The sequence below is a fragment of the Mustela putorius genome, unplaced genomic scaffold, assembly GCF_011764305.1.
Source record: "Mustela putorius furo isolate JIRA1106 unplaced genomic scaffold, ASM1176430v1.1 tig00003899_pilon_pilon_pilon, whole genome shotgun sequence".
Classification (NCBI taxonomy): domain Eukaryota; kingdom Metazoa; phylum Chordata; class Mammalia; order Carnivora; family Mustelidae; genus Mustela; species Mustela putorius.
Genome location: NW_025422048.1, coordinates 6,768,066 through 6,781,115, shown reverse-complemented (window position 1 = coordinate 6,781,115; position 13,050 = coordinate 6,768,066).

The window sequence follows — 13,050 nt, the reverse complement described above, 5'->3', positions numbered from 1 at the left end:
GACAATATACAGTAATAGTCACCTTACAGGCAGTACAATGGCACTAAATGCATATCTTTCAGTAGTTACCCTGAATGTAAATGGGCTAAATGTCCCAATCAAAAGACACAGGGTATCAGATTGGAAAAACAAAACAAACAAATAACCCCAAAACCCACCAAGACCCATTGATATACTGTCTGCAAGTATCTCATTTTAGACCCAAAGATACCTACAGATTTAAAGTGGGTGGGTAAGGGTGCCTGGGTGGCTCAGTGGGTTAAGTAAGCCTCTGCCTTCGGTTCAGGTCATAATCTCATGGTCCTGGGATTGAGCCCCACATCAGGCTCTCTGCTCAGCTGGAAACCTGCTTCCCCCTCTCTCTGTCTGCTGCTCTGCCTAATTGTGATCTCTGTATGTCAAATAAATAAATAAAATCTTAAAAAAAATAAAGTGAGGGAGTGGAAAACCATTTACCATGGTAATAGACATCAAAAGAAAGCTGGGCTGTCAATCCTTATTTCAGACAAATTAGATTTTAAGCCAAAGACTATCATAAGAGATGAGGAAGGACACTATATCATACTCAAAGGGTCTATTCAACAAGATCTAATAATTTTGAATATCTATGCCCCTAACATGGGAGCAGCCATTTATATAAACCAATTAATAACAAAATCAAAGAAACACATAGACAACAATACAATAATAGTAGGGGATGTTAACACCCCCCTCACTGAAATGGACAGATCATTTAAGCAAAAGATCAATAAGGAAATAAATCCTTTAAATGACACACGGGACCAGATGGTCATCACAGGTATATTCAGATCATTCCAACCCAGAGCAACAGAATACACAGTCTTTCTTAGTGCACATGGAACATTCTGGGTCACAAATCAGGTCTCAACCAGTACCGAAAGATTGGGATCATTCCCTGCATATTTTCAGACCACAATGCTCTGAAACTAGAACTCAACCACAAGACAAAAGTTGGAAAGAATTCAAATACATGAAGGCTAAAGAGCATCCTACTAAAGAATGAATAGGTTGACCAGGAAATTAAAGAAGAATTTAAAAAATTCATGGAAATAAATGAAAATGAAAACAGAACTGCTCAAAATCTTTGGGACATAACAAAGTCAGTCCTGAGAGGAAAGTATATAGCAATACAAGCCTTTCTCAAGAAGCACGAAAGGTCTCAAGCACACAACCTAACACTGCACCTAAAGGAGCTGGAGAGAGTACACCAAGGAAGGCCTAAATTCTGCAGGACAAGAGAAATACTAAAGATCAGAGTAGAAATCAATGAAATAGAAACCAAAAGAACAATAGAACAAATCAACGACACTAGGAGGTGGTTCTTTGAAAGAATTAATACAATTGATAAACCCCTGGCCAGACTTATCAAAAAGAAAAGAGAAAGGACCCAAATTAATAAAATCTTGAGTGAAAGAGGAGAGATCACAGCCAACACCAAAGAAATACAAACAATTATAAGATCGTATTATGAACAACTATACCCCAGCAAATTAGACAATCTGGAAGAAATGGATGCATTCCTAGAGACATATAAACTACCAAAATTGAACCAGGATGAAATAGAAAACCTGAACAGACCCATGACCCATAAAGTGATTGAAGCAGTCATCAAAAATCTCCAAAAATTAGAGCTCAGAACACACAGCTTCCCAGGGGAATTCTTGCCAACATTTAAAGAAGAATTAATACCTATTCCACTTAAAGTGTTCTAAGAAACAAAAATGGAAAGAAAACATCCAAAGTCATTTGATGAGGCCAGCAGTACCTTGATCCTAAAACCAAAGACCCCACCAAAAAGAAAAATGACAGTCCAATATCCTTGATGAATATGTATGCAAAAACTGTCCCCAAAATACTAGCCAATAGGATCCAACAGTACATTAAAAGATTAATCACCATGACCAAGTGGGATTTTATTCCTGGGCTGCAAAGCTGGTCAACATCCACATATCAACCAAAGCAATACATTAATGAAAGAACAAGGACCATATGATACTCTCAATAGATGCTGAAAAAGCATTTGACAAAGTGTAGCATCCTTTCTTGATCAAAACTCTTTCCCATGTAGGGATAGATCGTACATACCTCAATATCATGAAAGCCATGTATGAAAAAACCCCAGTGAACATCATTCTCAGGATATAGGTCAGATAAGGCCAGGAACACAGCAGGGATGTCCACTATCACCACCACTATTCAACATAGTACGAGAAGTCCTACCCCCAGATATCAGACAACAAAAAGAAATAAAAGACATCTGAATCAGCAAAGAAGTTAAACTCCTCATTCTTGCAGATGATTTGACACTTTATGTGGAAAACCCAAAAGACTCCACTCCAAAACTGCTAGAACTCATAAAGGAATTCAGTAAAGTGTTGGGATATAAAATCAATGCACAGATATCAGTTGCATTTCTATACACCAACAGCAAGACAGAAGGAAGAGAAATTAAGGACTCAATCCCACTTACAATTGCATCAAAAACCATAAGATACCTAGGAATATATCTAACCAAAGAGGCAAAGAATCTGTACTCAGAAAACTACAGAGTACACATGAAAGAGACTGAGGAAGACACAAAGAAATGGAAAAACATTCCATGCTCCTGGATTGGAAGAAAAAATATTGTAAAAATGTTTACACTACCCAGAACAATCTACACATTTAATGCAATCCCTATCAAAATACCATCAACTTTTTTTTTCAAAGAAATGAAACAAATAATTCTAAAATTTGTATGGAACCAGAAAAGACCCTGAATAGCCAGAGGAATGTTGAAAAAGAAAACCAAAGCTGGCAGCATCACAATTCCAGAATTCAAGCTCAATTACAAAGCTGTCATCATCAAGACAGTATGGTACTGGCACAAAAACAGACACATAGATCAATGGGACAGAATAGAGAGCCCAGAAGTGGACCGTCAACTCTATGGCCAATTAATCTTCGACAAAACAGGAAAGAATGTCCAGTGGAAAAAAAGACCGCCTCTTCAACAAGCAGTGTTGGGAAAGTTGGACAGCCACATGCAGAAGAATGAAATTAGACCATTTCCTTACACCACACAAAAAAACAGATGCAAAATGGATGAAAGACCTCAATGTGAGACAGGAATCCATCAAAATCCTTGAGGCAAGGGGCACCTGGGTGGCTCAGTGGGTTAAAGCCTCTGACTTTGGCTCAGCTCATGACCCCACGGTCCTGGGATCAAGCCTCACATCAGGCTCTCTGCTCAGCAGGGAGCATACTTCCCTCCCTCCCTCTCTGCCTACCTCTCCTCTCTGCCTACTTGTGATCTCTCTCTGTCAAATAAATAAAACATTTAAAAAAAAATCCTTGAGGAGAACACAGGCAGCAACTTCTTTGACCTCAGCCTCAGCAACTTCTTCCTGGAAACATCACCAAAGGGAAGGCAAGCAAGGGCAAAAATTAACTATTGGGACTTCATCAAAATCAAAAGCTTTTGCACAGCAAAGGAAACAGTCAACAAAATCAAAAGACAATGGACAGAATGGGAGAAGATATTTGCAAATGACATATCAGATAAAGGGCTAGTATCCAAAATCTATAAAGAACTTATCAAACAGCACCCAAACAACAAATAATCTAATCAAGAAAGGGGAAGAAGACATCCAAATGGCCATCAAATAAATGAGAAAGTGTTAAACATCACTTGGAATCAGGGAAATCAAATCCAAACCACAGTGAGATACCACCTCATACCAGTCAGAATGGCTAAAATTAACCAGTCAGAAAATGATAGATGTTGACGAGGATGCAGAGAAAGGGGAACCCTCCTAGACTGCTGATAGGAATGCAAGCTGTTGCAGCCACTCTGGAAAACAGCATGGAGGTTCCTCAAAATGTTGAAAATAGAGCTACCCTATGACCCAGCAATTGCACTACTGAGTATTTAACCTAAAGATACAAATATAGTGATCCCAAGGGGCACATACACCTGAATGTATATAGCAGCAATCTCTACAATAGCCAAATTATGTAAAGAGCTTAGATGAATGGATAAAGAAGGTGTGGTATATATAATTGTGGTATATACACAATTGAGTACTATGCAGCCATTAAAGAAAATGAAATCTTGCTATTTGCAATGACATGGATGGAACTAGAGGGTATTATGCTGAATGAAATAAGTCAATCAGAGAAAGACAATTATCAAATGCTCTCTCTGATATGAGAAATATGAGAGGCAGAGTGGGGGGTCGTGGGGGGCAGGGCAAGAAAAATGAGAAAAGATGGGTCCGGGAAGGGAGACAAACCATAAGAGACTCTTAATCTAAAAACAAAACAAAACAAAAAAACATGAGGATTGCTTGGTTGGGGGGGATAGGGTAGCTGGTGATAATAATAATCCTCCCATTGGGGAGGATATGTGTTATGATGAGTGCTGTGAATTGTGTTAAGACTGATGATTCAATGACCTATATACCCCCCGAAACAAATACATTTTATGTTAATAAAAAAGGGAAAAAATTTATTATGTTATATAAAATAATGGATGCATCATTTAGCACATAGGTTTAAAATTATAAATGCACTATTAGTGATGATATTTTGCAAATACAACTTGCAATATTGCAATTTATAGTTTTATTTACTAAAAAGTGGTTTTAATTACTCTTAATATATAATACATTACTTAAACCTAAGTAAAGCTAGTTCACCATTCAAAGTGAATACATCTATTTTCTTTTCTTATTTTTTATCATTTAAATTTGGGTTTTCTGCATGGCCACACACCGCGTTGCTGGGGGCTGGGCTGGGCACACTCCAGGAGCAGCAGGGAGGGGACACCTGCCCTGGCCTCCACCTGCCCCTTGGGTGAACTGATTTTTTTTTCAGCATAACAGTATTCATTTTTTCACCACACCCAGTGCTGCAAGCAATCCGTGCCCTCTATAATACCCACCACCGGGTACCCCAACCTCCCTCACCCCCACCACTTCAAACCCCTCAGATTGATTTTCAGAGTCCATAGTCTCTCATGGTTCACCTCCCCTTCCAATTTCCCCCAACTCCCTTCTCCTAATTCCCCATGTCCTCCATGCTATTTGTTATGCTCCACAAATAAGTGAAACCATATGATAATTGACTCTCTCTGCTTGACTTATTTCACTCAGCATAATCTCTTCCAGTCCCGCCCATGTTGCTACAAAAGTTGGGTATTCGTCCTTTCTGATGGAGGCATCATACTCCATAGTGTATATGGACCACATTTTCCTTATCCATTCGTCCGTTGAAGGGCATCTTGGTTCTTTCCATAGTTTGGCGACCGTGGCCATTGCTGCTATAAACATTGGGGTCCAGATGGCCCTTCTTTTTCACGACATCTGTATCTTTGGGGTAAATACCCAGGAGTGCAATTGCAGGGTCATAGGGAAGTTCTATTTTTAATTTATTGAGGAATCTCCACACTGTTCTCCAAAGAGGCTGCACCAACCTGCATTCCCACCAACAGTGTAAGAAGGTTCCCCTTTCTCCACATCCCCTCTAACACATGTTGTTTCCTGTCTTGTTAATTTTGGCCATTCTAACTGGTGTAAGGTGATATCTCAATGTGGTTTTAATTTGAATCTCCCTGATGGCTAGTGATGATGAACATTTTTTCATGTGTCTATTTTCTAATACAGTAGAAATAGCTCACATGGCAGAGAGCGTTCATGTTCCCAATACTTTACACTTACTGTATCCATGCCCTCTGCCATGTATGAAAGTAAAGTACCACCTGGAATGGCAGGAAGTTACACAAGCTGGGCCTATCCTTCCATCTGGGCATTCACTCCTGAATTCTTTAGAGCATGGATGGCTCAAAGTTCCACAAGGGAAAAGGCAGAAAACGCAAAGCATCTTAAAGCTTAGTCTTGGAAGTTAAGCAACATCACATCGGAAATATCCTGTTGATAGAAACAAGTTTATAAGTCAGCCCAAGATCAGCACCTAGGGACATAAATCCAAACCCTGAAGGAAGGAGAAGAAAAGGTCCCATGACAACAGGGTATGTTCACAGAGACAGAGGATTCACTGGGCATCGTTATTGTAATGGTCCACCAAACTATTTGCTGTGCAGAATTTCAATGCCATTTGCCTTGTATGCTTTTGCCATTGTATTTAAAGTGCAACCACACAGGTTACACTATTGAAAGATGAAGTGTCTCTGGTCAACAATGATCCTTCAGATGTTGTTGTCTCTGGGATGGAGCCACATTAATGCCTTCACGACGCCTGGCTTTGCTTCAGTAATTGTACTTTTTGCTTAGAGTTGGAAGGAGCCTAGAGAGTTTGATGACCAAATATTGCTAGATTCCTCACATTCTTTCCAGTTGACTACTTGCAAATACTGAGTTGTTAGTTTGTGTGTTGCCATTTTGGCCAAGGGAGGAGGCTAATCTGTGAATCATCCAGCCCTACCCCTCCTTGTCTTCAGTGGCCATCTTTGGTTGTGAGGCCGAAAGCAACTAGTGCTCATGCTGACCGCCCACGGCAGGTTCCCGTGTGTTGACAAGGTTTGGAACTGAAATGGTTTTGAGAACAGGAGCTTGAGCTGGCTGACTGGAACCCCACAGCAACTACTTGGAAACTTTGAGATGTCCCCTCTTGGCATCCTGCAGGAGAGGAGTATGTTTGAGAGCAGAGACTTCAGGGAACAGGAAGGGAGAAGATGAAGACCGTGAGGACTGAGAAATCACAGAAAGCTGCTGCCAGGTGAGAAGAGAACACCAGGGCTACCATACCTGCCCTTTATCCTCCAACCCCAGCCTACACAAAGACACCCTCACCCCTGGCCTGCCCAAAAGGGGAAAGGCCCCAAAACCCAGAGAGTAGCAAGAGTACCTGTGCCTCATGCTCCTCCCAACCTTCCCACTCTCACCGGTTTCCTCAACAAATCAGCTGGAGGGGGAGGGGATCAAGACTTACTGCCATCACCATGGAAAGGCCCTGTCATGCCCGACAAAAGGTTGCAGGATTGCTCTGGGAACCAGAAGATGAATTAAGCATCAGAGGAAAACTGACCAATCAGAGCCCATCACCAACCAACCCCTTCCTCTGAGGAGTTCCTGCCAGGCGAGGACAAGACAAGCAAGGCCTGATTATGTTTCCCAAATGGAACTGGACAGCTGAGGACTGACAGACAGTGGTTTCACTTTACCTTGCTGAGAAACGGGAATCTGAAGCCCAGGGGTCCTCATTCCCATGTGCCCTCCTGAGTGGGATGGAAGGGTTTTTTCTTCCATCTCTGTCATGCCCTCCTTTCATTTCACCTGTCTGTGCCTGGGCCTCTTTTTCCCCTGTTTGTGCCTTGAACTGCAAGTGCCTTGAATGCAGGTCCTACTGTATATCAGCCATCCATCTGCATGACAGCCACATTCGCTGACAATGAGAGGCAAGGATCCAATTGCCACGAGGGAGTAAAGGCACCCACAGAGGACACGGATATCTCTCACATCTCAGCCACAGCAGAACACGAGGCCCTGATGCTCCTTATAAATGTGAAACAACCTATGTGGGGCTTTTGGAATGGGTAAACACACTGGCACAGGATCCATTGAGACTTCCCCCTAAGTAAGACCTTCCACATGCACGACAAAAGTGAAAATAAAGCCCATAGGGATTATCTGGGGCTCCAAATACTTGTATAGCCTCTAGGGAACTGGTCTTGAATGCATAAAGTAAAGGACTTCAAAAATGCCCCAAGGGGAGTAACTACCCCCGACCCTGCCCTGACCCTACAGGATCCCAAGAATCAGTAAATAACATCTCTCCTGGAGAAGCGAAGCATTTCTCATAGCAGAAAATAACACAGAATGCTATGGCAAACCAGGGGTTCTGGTGGAGGGATACCGGGCCCATGTTACTTGCTAGGATGGTGAAGTATCTGGGAATGAGGAGGGTGAAGCTAGTTCTACCACTTGGACATGCTCCCACATCCACTCTAGCACTCTTAGGAAGCAATTGCCCTTTACCTGCTTTCAGAACCAACTTCATGGCCCCATGTGTGCTTCCTCACTCTCAGTTGGTACTTCTGGTTGGCCACTCTGCCTTCAGGGAACCCAGAACCAGCACAGCTCACTGGAACAGGCCATGTCCCCATGAAGGTGGCATACATACACAACGGTTAATTTTGCCAAGCCTCTCTGGCGGAGACCGACAAATATTTTGAGACCCGGTTACCTACCCAGGTTTTGGAGACACCCAGCCACGTCCGTTAGGGCTGCACCGACACCTCCAGCTATCCTAGGCCACCAGACTGCCTGCCCAACAGTGAAGATTCCAAGTGCCTACATGTCCTGACTGACTACCCAAGAAGAAGCCTCAGCAGCACAACAGGCTTCGGCCTGTGCATCTCCCTCCCGGCCAAGCCCCACTGCTTCAGCTTCAATAAAGTGCGCTGGGTAAGAGCACGAGAGACAGCTTTCCATGGTCAGAGTCCCTGTGCTTCCCCTGCCCAGCCGCAGGACCTAGGAAAGGCTTCAAGCTTTTGAAGGACTGAAGCAGATATCTGGAGCAGCAACACCTGCTGGAAGAGGCTAGGGACTTGAGCAGAGAGCCTGGAGCCCTTTCCTTTTCTGGAGTAGAGTCAGGTCTGTCACTGTTGTGAGATTAGCAGCACGGCTGCACAAATGCCAGCTCCCCAGGACACTCCCTGAAGGTGGTGTAAGGAAACTTCCCCAAGTGGGTGGAGGAATCAGCTTGCATCTATCTTCTCTTGCCCTGTCTCTCTTGCTTTTTCTCCCTCTCTCTCCAAGGGCACAGGTGCACCATCAAAAAAGGAAAGACAAGGGGTACTCCCCATTCTCAGGAGGTCTGTCTGGCCTCCCTCCCTTCATTCCTTCACACAGCATACAGAGAACAGATAATTACAGCAAACACAGTGACAACTCACCAAGTGTGTGTCCGGCGCACCATGTTAGCGCTCGTTCTCAGTATATGAGTGGCCATCAGAGTTTTTCCAAAAACCTGGCCAAGCCAACCTGGCCCAGAGGGAGCATCCCCTCACCTGCCCTGAGGACCACTGGAAAGAATAGGAGTCCCCCCTTTTTCATCCTGAGAGCAGCAATAGCCTCGCCTGATGATTTTCACAGTAGGGTTCCATGCCCACTTAAATGTGCTTTCTCTATGTCTTCACTCAACTGGAGTTAAGTGTGCTCCAAAGAGAAGGCACTCCAAGCCATGAACTGTTCCAGAATCACTTACCAGAACTCGGAGCGGCACAAAAGCAACTCCAGCTTCTCTTAGGAATAAGGAAGCAGAAAAGACAGAGGACTCTGAGTTTGCTGGGAGCCTGCTCCTGCTAAGCCCCTGGGGGGAAGAGAGCCCAGCCCAGCCCAGCCTGCCCAAGGCAACTTTCATCCCAACCCCTGATCAGCATAGGAGTGGCCTCAAGCACTTGGCCTTCACCCTCCCCAGCACCCTCCTCCCAGCCCCAGTGAGTCTCCATTTCATATGCTGCCCCTTAACACACCGGCTTTCAGGCTTTGAGAGGGAATATGGACCCTCAGCCTTGCCTACCACAGCCCCCTGGACCCCATACCTCCCAGCTCCTCTCTAAGAGGAGCTATCCTCTACTCCTGGACGTAGAGGATACCCTGTGAGTATATGCAGGAACCAGGAGATAGAGGGGAGAGAGAATTCAGGGGCTGTTCCAACCTCTCAGGAGATTCTCATGCAGAAAACAGCCTAACTAATCAACCATAAATGGTTATTGAGAGCCATGAGTTTACCCTGCTTTGTTTTCTCAAGGCAGACACACCAACCCTTATAATGTCCATAAGGAATTTAAGTGTTGCCTTGGTAGTGCGTGTCTGAGGCTGTTGAAGCCAAGGAGCCCCTTCCTTCACGCTGATGCTGAGTTTTCCAGAAGTCTCTTCCTCAGAGGTTCCTTTATGAAGAGACCTTTTCATACTTTTTCATTCCAGTGCACCCTTCCCCTTTCCTGGCTTGTAGAACAAGATAGCTAGCTAACATGTAAGAACAGGGAAGAAGAGCTAACGAGATGCTTCCCATGACCGACAGGACATTTGCTGTAGGGACCTCTTCATTGCAGTCTACATCCCCGGAGGCTGTTCTGAGTGGGGAAGCATAGTCCACAAGTAGCCGTTGCCACCACCACATCCACCCCTGACACCTACCTCCACCTTCCCACGTGCCCCGTGTTTCCCTCTTCCCCACCCTCTTCGTCCTGCAAGTGAGGCTGGACTGCTCACCTGGGACCATGTCCTCCTTTTTGGCTCTCCCTCTTCAACTTCAGGCTTCTCTACCTTCTGTGGAGATTGCATCAAAAACCCGGGAGCTGATGGAACTCTGGGGGTGGGGATGGGAAATTACATCCAAGCTGGAGTGCACAGGGCATTTACAAATAACGATGGAGCACCCAGTTCTCTAGGACAGGGGCTATGCTCGGTGCTGAGCATATACATGAATTCACTCTCATGGATCTGCAGCCCCTTAGGGGTAGTGAGAAAATAAGGAAAGGGAGAATAAAAATATTTGTTATGGTCATAAATATTATGGAATAATATAATTAGTTGATATGAAATGAGGGACTGGATGGGAAAGAGTACATCCTGAAAGGCCTTCTTTGGCTTTATTTTTTCTTTTCTTCTATTAACTATAGCTATAGCAATGTGCATAATTCTTAATTGTAATTATTTATGTTTATGCAATGTGTATCACAATATAGAATATTTCAAACATTAATGCTCATTCATGTTCTTCCAGACAATACCTCCCCAAATTAATGACTGATTTGAATTCTATCATAACAGATTAGTTTTATTGCCTTTAATCTCCACATAATGGAACCGGACACTGGTACTTTTCTCTCAACATTAAGTCTGTGAGATCTGTGCTGTTATGTGTAAAAGTGTTTCTTCATTGCTCAGTGGTATCTTATCACATGAATATAGCAGAAGTTGTTGATTCATTGAAAACGTGTTGGACTTTTGGTTAGTCCATGTTTCTGACTGACCAGAAATAAATGTGGGGTTCCCACAACCTCCTTACTGTGTTTAAAACTCAGTAAACATTTTATTTACTTTATTTCCAGTTTGTTGTAAAATGATATAACTCAGAAAAAAAACAGATGGAAAAAAAAAAAGGTCAAGGTGGGGCACCTGGGTGGTTCAGTGGGTTAAAGCCTCTGCCTTCTGCTCAGGTCATGATTTTAGGGTCCTGGGATTGAGCCCCATATCAGGCTCTCTGCTCAGCAGGGAGCCTGCTTCCCCCTCTCTCTGCCTACTTGTGATCCCTCTCTCTGTCAAATAAATAAATAAAATCTTAAAAAAAATAGGTCAAGGTATGTGATAGTGGTGTATACCAATTCTCAACACCTCCATGTGATCATTAACCCAGAAGCTCTCCCAATACCAGATTTTCTGGATTTTGGAGGCTTCATTACATAGACATACATGATTAAATCATTAATCTTATTTGATTAATTCAAACTCCAGCCCCCTTCTCCTCCCAAGAGGTTAATGGATAGAGCTGAAATTTCCAACCCTCATATCATGAGTTTGGATCTCCTGGCATCCAGCCGCTATCCTTAGGGGCTTTCAAAAAGTCACTTCATTAATATAAACTCAAGTCTAGTTGAAAGGGACTTGTTAAGAATAACAACAACTCTTTCACATTTATTGCTCTGTAGGTATTTAAGGAACAGGAAACAGAACTAAATATTACATAACAAATGATGCCCCTCTAGCTGTTACACAGTGATTACAAGTGTTTTAGGAACTGTCTTCCAGGAGCCCTGGATATAAGCCAATACATATTTATTATAAATCACAATATCATATCTCTATAACAAAATACAAAGCTTCCTAAATAAGTGAATCAATAATTGATGTATAAGAGAGAAAGTAATACACACCACCAAAAATTTAAAAAGAATAATTAAAATATAAATAGTTGGAAAATTTTAGGCCAGATATGTGAGTTGCATCAATAAATATGAATAGGGTCAACTCATCCATAAAAATAAAAATATTTTTTCTGGGGTTCGTGGGTGGCTCCGTGGGTTGAGCCTCTGCCTTCAGCTCAGGTTGTGATCTCAGGGTCCTGGGATCGAGCCCCGCATCGGGCTCTCTGCTCAGCAGGGAGCCTGCTGCCCCTTCTCTCTCTGCCTGCCACTCTGCCTACTTGTGATCTCTCTCTCTGTCAAATAAATAAATAAAATATTTAGAATATTTTTTCAATTTTACCACAAATTAACACCCAAATATATGATTTTGCAAGAAAAATATCTAGAAAAAAATGAACAAACCACAACCTTCTATTATCAAGAAAGAAGGGAGAAAGAGCAAAGATAATGAATAATAATAGCAAAGGAGAAAAACATTGATAAAGGAGAAATTTTTAGAGAGAATCATAAGACAACCTAGAAGAAGAAATAGATGAATTCCTAGAAACATGCAATCTTCCAAGCTGAATCAGGAAGAAATAGAAAATCTGAAGAGACCACATACTAGTAATGAAATTGAGTCAGAAAAAAAAATCCTTCCCAACAAACTAAAATCCAAGACCAGAAGGCATTACAGAAGAATCCTACCAAACATTTAAGTAAGAGTTAATTTCTATCTTTCTCAACTATTACAAAACTCAGAAGAGGAAAAATCCTTCCAAATTCATTCTATGAGACCAGCATTATTCTGATACCAAAACTAGACAAACTATGCAAGAAGCTACAAAAAAAATTACAGACCAATATCCTTGATGCACATAGATGCAAAGATATGACAAAATATTATTAAATATTATCAAACTGAATGAAAAAATACATTTGAAGGATCATTTACCACAGTCAGGTAGGATTTATTCCAAGGATACAAGGATGATTCAATATATGTAAATTAATCAGCATGAAACACCAAATTAAAAAAATAAAGGATCAAAATTATATGATTATCAAAATAAATGCAGAAAAAGCATTTGACAGAATTCAACATCCATTCATGATAAAAACTCTCAACAAAGCAGTTGTAGAGGGAACATATTTCTCAACATAACAAAGGCCATATA